Genomic DNA, 9,497 nt, shown 5'->3' on the forward strand with positions numbered 1-9,497 from the left:
GTGCTGAGCAAAATGGGCACATGGAGACCAGTCTTATTACAATAATGAAATGAAATCATGACATTGTCCAGATGATGTGTTTTTAAATGGTTGCCAAGGTAACAGACATTTTCTGAGCTATTGCATTAGCTGAGAATATAGGGGGGACTAGACTGACAGTGTGCAAGATCATACCAACAGCTTCTGACGAGTGTAGCTGGTCCAACATCTAACTGATATGGGAAGAGGGATTCTCGCACCAGAACTGCGGAAAACACACACATACACCCTGGGAGGTGATGTATCATTAACTTAAAATATCTTTCATGTATTTTTTTTTATTTTTTGCAATCATATTTGATTTCTGTCTGTCTCTACATCATCCTGCTGTGGATGAACTCGCCGCTGTCTCCTGGCTGACTCATCTTGGTGGGTTCTGAGCGACGGCTCCCCTCTCTGCATGTAAAAATACAGACAGTCATCCCATCGATGGATGTGCAGACAGGCTGTGAAAGCACACGGTATGCATGAGGTCCGACTGACTCAACCGAGCTCTCTCGCAAACAAATATTTGTGGTATTAAGTTAATAATACAACACACACAAGGTGGACAATCCAATACATGTTATAGTATATAATACTTATAGTATATAACAGCCTATCAAGCTTGTCGCAGGCAGCTTGTGCTTTTTTACAAAACTGTCAACCGCTGCAGTGGCTTTACTGGGCAGTTTAGTTTGAGCTAGAAAGAAGAAATAAATATAAATCATAATGACCAGAGTTTTCTTGGGTGGAAATGTCTTGGTTTAGTGAAGACTGCCTATGGAAAAATGCAGCTATAGGAGGCTAAACAGGCTCTTTACTGTGACGCATTCAAATAGAACCATGAGTCCAAATATGCTTTGTTGCGTTTATTTAAATTTAAACTTAAAGATGAGAAGGTCAACTGAAAATAATAACAAAATAAATATCTGCAGCCTAAATAAATTATTACTAACTATTAAGTTTGGCACATACAGTAGAAAAGATATATATTGAATATTGTATAGACACACATGGTTGATGACCTCAAAACCTAAACCCCTGACCCTTCCTCTAGCGCCACCAGCAGGTCCACATTTGTGGTTTTGAACAAAATGTCTCAGCAACTGTTGGTTGGATTGCTATGAAAATTCAAATCAAATTGTTCATCATACATTTACTGCATTTATAGTTAAACATGAAAAGTGGTGGAATAAAAATCCAAATGAAAAAAGAGAGGTGGAGAGAGAAGATCACCTCCACAGCCCCGGTTCATCATGATTTGAAGTGTGTATGTCGGATTTTCAATATTGGGAAATTGTAGAATTTAAACCCCAACATGTTACATCAGACAAGTGGAAAGTTATAATTGATCATATAATTATTCATACTTTTCTATTAGTAATAAGCTATGAATATAAAAGAAACGCTCCATACAACAAATTGAGCATGTCTACTGCTCCTCTGCAAATATATAAATCAAATATAAATGTTCAACGTGAATCTATGTGTTCCCAAAAGAGAGACTCTAAAAGTAGCATCCCTGGTGTGGGAGTCTCCTCCATGGCAACTGGCCTTTACCAGGCCTCAATTAGCTGAGTGGCAAGTCACATGGGGACGCCTTACCCATCTTGAGACGACCAGAGGGGAGTGAGTACAGCTGCCTGGTTCTGTACAGTAAAGCCCATTAATGTTGGTCTGAAGGGTGGCAAATATCCACAGTGCCTTTTCCCTAAGAGAACACATGGAGACAAACATTATGAAGGGTCCAGGTTGCTCCGTATCACTGTTCCCAGTGCTCATCAGATCTAAAAGCCAGTGTAATGAGGATAATGATGAATACTTAACACACTTCCTGTTGTGAGAGTCGAGTTATTCGTGGCCTCGTTTCAAGACATCATTATTTAAAATCTGCAAAGCAGGTTTTTGACCAGAGAAAGCTGAGAGCATATTATAGGTGCAAAATGTTCAATTGAATTAAGAAACGCACATAATGTCTCTGTCCTGTTTGAGTTTGCATTATAGGTTTGGCTGGAGTTACTTTTTTACTCATGAAGCAGAAACAAAGCAACATTTCCTTCTGAGCCTTCCTTTTGAGCATCTGATGAACAGAAGTCAGATATTTCCTTTTCTCAGTCACTTCCTGACGAAAATATCAAGTTTTCTCTCTCTGCCAGGAAGAATAGAATTTTTTATTACGTTTCTTTTTACTGAGAATGACTGGAAACAGGGCTGATGTACATCTGCAGCTGAAAGACACAAACACACTCCATGGCACTAACTAATAGCTAAGTTGGGTGTCAGTTTTCTGTGTGTTTGTTGCTACTTGAAACACCTTTCACATAACACAGTCATTTGACTCAAAGCCATTATTCTTTACAGCAGCTTTAATTCCACCCATGTCATTAAAATTACACTCAGCTTGAATGTACTCGTCCCCAGCATTATAGTTTTCTAGATCTTCTAGAGATCCACAGTTTTATTGTAGTAGTGCATGAAAAGCTATTACAGTGAACATTTTGCCTTATTTGACCATGATCAAAGAAACCGATTCAAGTTAAACAAATATAATAGACCAGTGTGTCATCAGTGTGTTTTTATTGTTATCTGCTGTTACCATTTACTCATGGCCAACTGAACTGACGACAACAGGAAATCGCCTACAGAACAAGGTGACCTTAACTGCCTCTGCTCATTTGTCACAGACATACCATGGAAGGAGGAGAGCTAGTGTCTGAGCAGGATAATGCATGTTCCACCCTGTCTCTGCAATCCACCATCTTATCTTTCACTCTCAGTCATCAGCAGTAATGATGAAGTTGTGCTGTATGCTGCACTGTGTGCTTAGTGGCTCTCAGACTAGCCAGACATAAACTTTCACATGCATAGTGTTTAATACAGTGATTAAAAAAACATTGCTAATAAATGACCAGAAAAGATGTACCTATTTGTTTTGATGAGTTGTATTCAATACTGAGAAAAGACCAAAGGTGTAAATAAAGATGGATGACGTGGCTCCACTTCCTCCCAATATCCAGAAATGAAGCCTAAATATTCCAGATACGAACGCTGCCATCATGAGATTTTATAGTTTTATAGTTTTTATAGCATCAAATAACTAATTTAGACCAAACTCATCAGAAACATGAACACTTGGAAATCAGTGCGATAAGAACTGACAGAAATGATAGAAACCATTTTTGAGTGAAAATGAATTGACATATAGTTTGATTTTTTTAATCTGATCCATGTCCCATCCACTAGCATGAAAGTGGATTTACTCTGTGGTTACTCATAGAGCTGCTCCTGCTGTTTTTGGTCCCAGTTAATCAGATTTTCACTCGTCCCAATCACAACTGTTTGAACAGAGACTTGTGTCTCGTATGTTTCCTGATCCAAGACTGAAACACTTTATTGGTCATTTCAGAGAATAGACTCCAGAAATGATATGTACTACAGTTGGATTTTTGTGGCACTTGTGGGAAAGTCCGCTCACTGCGTTTCCCTGCTCCGTCAAAACATTATTTTTTAAGACACAACCCGGTCCTGGTCCATCGCTATAAATGCTCCAGTCGTCTGGTGTCTGACTTTTATTGGATCACCCAGCCTCTGCTCCCAATTACCCAATCCTGTTTCAGTGGCAGGCGCCATTATTGTTGTCTATTGTAAGTAGCTGGTTTTGACCAGACCAGACCAGACTAGAGTGATATTTTAATCCCAAAAAAGTCCAGTTCTGCTAATTATGCTGAAAAACACATTAACTATCCCACTGCTACAGGGACTTTCCTGTTGGTGGTAAAGTGATTACACTAAGAACAGGGAATTAAAAACCGTACGAGAGATTGAATAAATGCATCTTTAATATTTCTTCCTGAACGGTCGCCAGCATTGACTCCTTGCTGTTATAAAGACCCTGCACAAGTGATGTTGTGAGGATGTTGTTCAGGTCGAGACAACACAGGGGCAGCTCTTGTTTGACTGCTGTCTCTTTTCATGCGTGGAATGATCAGTCACACCTGTACAGTCACTGTAAAAGTGGTGGCTGTAAAGAGCCTGTGATCTCAATAAAACACCAAACACCTGGGTCTGCTTAGCAACGAGCGTGTACATGCGTGTGAATGAGTGTGTGTGTATGTGTGTGTGTGTGTGTGTGATGGCACAAAGAGGAACACACATGTACACACAAAGGGAATGAGAAGCTGACTCCTGCCTGATTGTGTTTCTTTGTGGGAAAGTTTGCAGCCACCTTTGCTTTGAAGACAGTGAAAACAAATGTGCGAATCTCAGATGTGGATATAATCCTCAGACTGTGCTGAATAAGCCTCCTGCTTTGCGGTTACAGTCGACTCACCAGGTCCAGATGTTTTTCTGTTTGGTTTTTTCTGATGTTTTTGGATGAAGGAGGTAGTCGGTGCGAGCTCAGGCGCTGCACTTTACCGCCTGTGAAATCATCAGGTTGACGATCTGGCTCTATGTGTGACAGCTTCAGCACGATTTCATTTTGAGCCACCTTACCATAGTAGCTCTGAATCTGAGGCAGCCCCAGCTGAGGAGATCATGATACTAATTTTGTATGCATAAAAAAGCAAACAATAATCCTCGATACGATTCCTTAGTTGTACCTAATTGTATTTTACTGTATTTGTTCTGTGAGATTTGACACATCACAGCTTCTGGAAACCCCCCTGACTACTGACGGCAGCTTTCAGTGAGAGATGAAGAGGCCTCAGAGCTTTCTACTGCCAACAAGCCTTTCAAGTAACACACAGCCTTGAAATTCCGCCTGTCCTCTAACACACAGTCCTCGAGTCCAACCTGATGCAACGATATCAGGATTCCTCGTTTTTACTCTCTGGCTTAAAAAATCACACATTTAACTTTTTAAAGATTGTTTTGGCTCTGTTTATTTATTTTTTATTTCTGTTAACATACTGAAAGTAACACAAAGAATAACATATACAACACAAAATGTTACATAACTCACCATGACTCAGATGAGTTTGATTGTCTACTATAAATTTGATAAAAATGGAACTTTAACGTTTTTTACCCACTTTGATACAGTTGTTTGTGGATTCTTGAGACTTTTGTAAATTAAATAAAGTTTTTTATTCAAGTTTACAAATAATAATAATAATAATTATTATTATTATTGTTACTATTAATATAAAACATGGATACTTACAAACCCTATAAAATGAACATATCTTCCAGCGTAATAACTTTGTGTCAAAATGATTTGTACAAACTTCAGACTTGTGGCTGCAATAATATATAATAGAACTTTGAAACTATATAAATGTATATGCATGTATATATATATATAAATATAGTACAGAGGCATTTGCTTTACATCTTAACAGTTTGATATCATGTTCCCGTTTACAAAATGCTGAATGAAATGTTGCGCTGCACACACTGTACACAAATGGGTGTGTTTCATGTCTTGACACATTTGATAACACTCCTCAGCTCATATTGACAATCATGTAAGTCAGATGTGCAAAAACAGTCACTGAGCCAGCAGCGTACATTTATCAGCCTCTTTAAATACCAGAGAACATGATGATAGTTCATGTCTAATCCCTTCACACTGATGGGGAGTTATTCTCACACTGCACACATTTTCCTGTTTTTACACCGTATATATTTGTTTGTTTACATTCATATTTTTCTATATTTTCTATATTCTTTACACTTAAGTATTGCCTGTTACTTATTACTTACTGAGGCCTATTTTGACTCTTGCTGCTGTAATACTGAAAACTTCCCTATTGTGGGACTAATAAACGATGATCTTATCTTATCTTATCTTACATGTACTTCCTTCATCATGCTCATTTACAAAAATCACACGTGCTGTTGGGAAATATCAATCATGGACAAGTCAGTGTCTAAAATACATTTAAAAGAGGAATTTCCATCAGCAAGTGAAAACAGAACTGTGTCTGGAGACGCTCTTTCTACAGTCTGCCAGTAAGAAACGCTTATCAGATAAGTCTGTTACACCAAAACCACATCCTTCTTCCTTTTTCACTTCATTAAAATCTGCATTCACATTAGCTTCTTTGTTTTTAACCACATATAAAACCTGTGAAAACTTGCCAGTATTTAATGTTATCACGGCGGCTGTTTGAATCTATACCAGTCACATTTGTAGATAGCAACTAAAGGTAAAGAGCTGCACATGTGCTGCTGTGCTCGGTTAAACTTTAAACTAATATAACATAAAATTTGTGCGATATGTTCGAGACTGTCCTTTGAGAAAATGACCCCATATGTCATATTTGCAACAAGTTTATTGGTGTGGTAGTTAGGACGGGAGCAAATGAGGAAGTCTGGTTACATAGTGTCAAGAGCCAAAATGTACTTGCAGTGACAACAGCGTTATTAAACTTTTTATGGAAGTGTTTTTTATGGTTGTGCACTCACTGCACTTGATTAAGGTTAGAAAAAAGTTTAGAGCTCTGGTTTAAAACTCAAAGAATAATGTTTATATAAGTTTTACCTTGAACACAAAAGTGCTTGATGCCTAAACCCAAACACACACAAGAGTCCGGATGCGATGCCCAGTGTTTGGTGAGAAAGTTGTGTGCTTTGTACATCTTCCACCCACCCACTGCTGTTATCTAGCTTCAGTCATTCAAAGAACGGATAAACATGTTGCATCTGAACATTATCCAATCAGCCATTATATTTCCCACAAAAAGTGTGTTTATTGCCTGAACTGAACTGTGATGGTTAAGCAGCATCAATATTATTGTTATCAGGGCGGGAAAAAAACTATGTATGACCCCCCTATGGGTCATATATGGAAAAACAACCTGTACGATGTGTTGATTTTACACATCAGTGTTTGTTCACACTGTACGAACTGTACGAAGTCTGATGAATTGCCTCAAGTGATGTTACTTGGATTCGTGTGGGTTGGAGCTGAAGAACACATGTTAGAAAAATGACCAACAACAACAACAAATAAAACTCTATTTTTGTGGCATAGACTAAGACCATTGCTGAACCCCCCTCCTCCTGATCCATGGAAGACAGATGATCTGAAAGTATCTGGAACTAAACACAGACTGGTCAATCATTTGAGAGTAAATGCTGTAAATATAAATAAAGATTCTATATCAAATTATGATGCGTTTGAAACGTCAGGAATCTGGAGCATTAGGCCATTTGTGTGAATTAATAAACTAAAGTGCTAAATATATTAAAGGTGTATGTTTAAGATGAATCTGTATCTTCTCACACTAGTTTAAATATATTACATTTTTTCACATAGATATTTCATCATGTTATTTGAATTTATAGACACATATTTCTCCTGAGCATCTGTTCTTCTTCTCTCTCCTCCTCCGCAGGCTCGAGCCATAACCTAGACACATACTGTTTCACAGACCATGGTGTTGTGTCTGTGAGGCTGTGATGTAGTCTGGATTATATAAGCTTTGGTGGTAATGTAATGGACTGAACGCTGACTGCTCTGCACTAAAGAAAGGAAACAAGAGGGACAATAACACAATGTGAACGAGCTGCACTTCTTGCCAGTTGCAGGTGTCCTGAGTCATTGACCTCAGGTGGGAAACGTCACTCCCCAGGGGTCGCTCTGCATTACCGCTCTCCCATGCAGCAGATGGCAAACCACAGACAATGAGTGGATGAGACAGATGAGCCAGGTAAAGACGAGGGAGGGGCTGTGTTAATCTCCCACCGCTATGCTGTTGGAGGAGCGACTTGAGACCCACACATGCATCAGTGGGAGGGGGAGAGAACTGCTGTATTTAAGTATTATTACCCAGTATCTAGGGCTCAGGGCTGAATGCACAGCACATATGGTTGAGAATTGCGTGATGATCAGTAGAAAGAGGAGAAAGAGGTTTTTTTTTTTATTCCAAATCCCAGATTCATGGAGGCGAGGCATGACATGAAGGTTCAGCACCACCTGTTCTCTGTCGACCTCCAGTAACCCCTCCCCCCTCCTGTTATGTACTTTCATTCAGGGAGTAGCTTAGCAATTTAGCTAAATAGGCTTACATGTCAGACTCATCTGCTTTGCAAACATCCACCATCACTTGTTGGCTTTCTCACACTTACACTTAAGTTGCTTAGGTTTGCTGTGGTTTTGGCTCGGTCATGTTTCTGGGCTGTGAGACTCGTAAACTCAAACATATCAGTTTCTGTAATAGAGAACAGGTCTGCAGTGTCTATAGCTGCTCCTGCTCCTGTTCATTCACCGCTGGGTCAAGACAATGGAAAGTTGGACAGACCGGAAAAAATAACGATAGCTAAGTCTGTTAACTCCACGGATAAGCATCTTTTCCGTCCAGGACTATTTGAAAACTGACCCACATAGTAATTGTTGCTCGTTATTTCCTTTTCCCTTTTTTAGCCCTTAGGAGGTCCACCAGAAAATACATAATTGAATTATTTTATATATATATTCTATAATGTTTTTTTTTCGAATTGTTTGAATATTTACCTTGTTCAATTTCATTCTATTATTTTCCTATGAAGTCAATATGGCTGTTCCCATACACCCACAATAAAAGTAATAATAGTAAATAAACAATTCAACCATTGCATTGATTGCTTTTTGAGTGTCTGTTCATACAACGATATGCATTCAGATTGTACATCTTAGCTAGTATTGCAATATTAAATGTAATAGTGGCCGCCTTTTTACTTTTTGTGATCACTATATCACAATGTGAAAAAATCTTTACACAATGAGACCCCATCAATTATTGACGGTGATTTTCCATTGTAGGAATGATCAATGTTAACCATCCATTCATCTGCTTCTTCTTTTTGGTCACAACGGCTGGAGCGTAGTGACAATGGGAAAAACATGGGATACACACAAGGAGTATTTCACCGTCCTGACATATAGAGACACACAATGCACCATGCACGCTCACATTTACAGTTACGGGGAGTTAACCTAGCCTGCATGTCTGTGGACTGTGGGAGGAAACCATGAGTTCACTGTGAAAACCCACGCAGGCAGCGGGAGAACATAACAAACTCCACCAGCATTCAAACATTGAACCCTCTTGGTGTGAGGCCCCACTGCTGACGACTGCCTTACATTTCACTTTGTGTATTGATAAGTATTTGCTCTTTTCCCAAAGACCTGTATTTGTAGTAATTTTACAGACAGTGTGTTCTATGACTGTAAATATTACATTGTAGAAAATATTTCATTAGCATACACAATCTATGTTAGCATCCAATTCTTCACAGAGAAAATTTAAAAAAAAGAACAGAAAATGTTTTTATCTTTTATCTCATTCCATGTTAAATATTATTTGATTAAACTATGTGGCATCTACACTGTGTTTTTATGCATTGGATGGATGTCTTGGAATATATACCTGGCTATATCTACGTTACTATAACTGCAGGATTTCTTTTTGCGGTCTATGATAGATAAATTAGATGATTCTGTATGTTAAGCTTATCTACAGTGTATTGAAGCAACATTTACATCGGCA

This window comes from Hippoglossus hippoglossus, chromosome 3 (assembly GCF_009819705.1).
Source record: "Hippoglossus hippoglossus isolate fHipHip1 chromosome 3, fHipHip1.pri, whole genome shotgun sequence".
In the NCBI taxonomy this organism is placed as follows: Eukaryota; Metazoa; Chordata; class Actinopteri; order Pleuronectiformes; family Pleuronectidae; genus Hippoglossus; species Hippoglossus hippoglossus.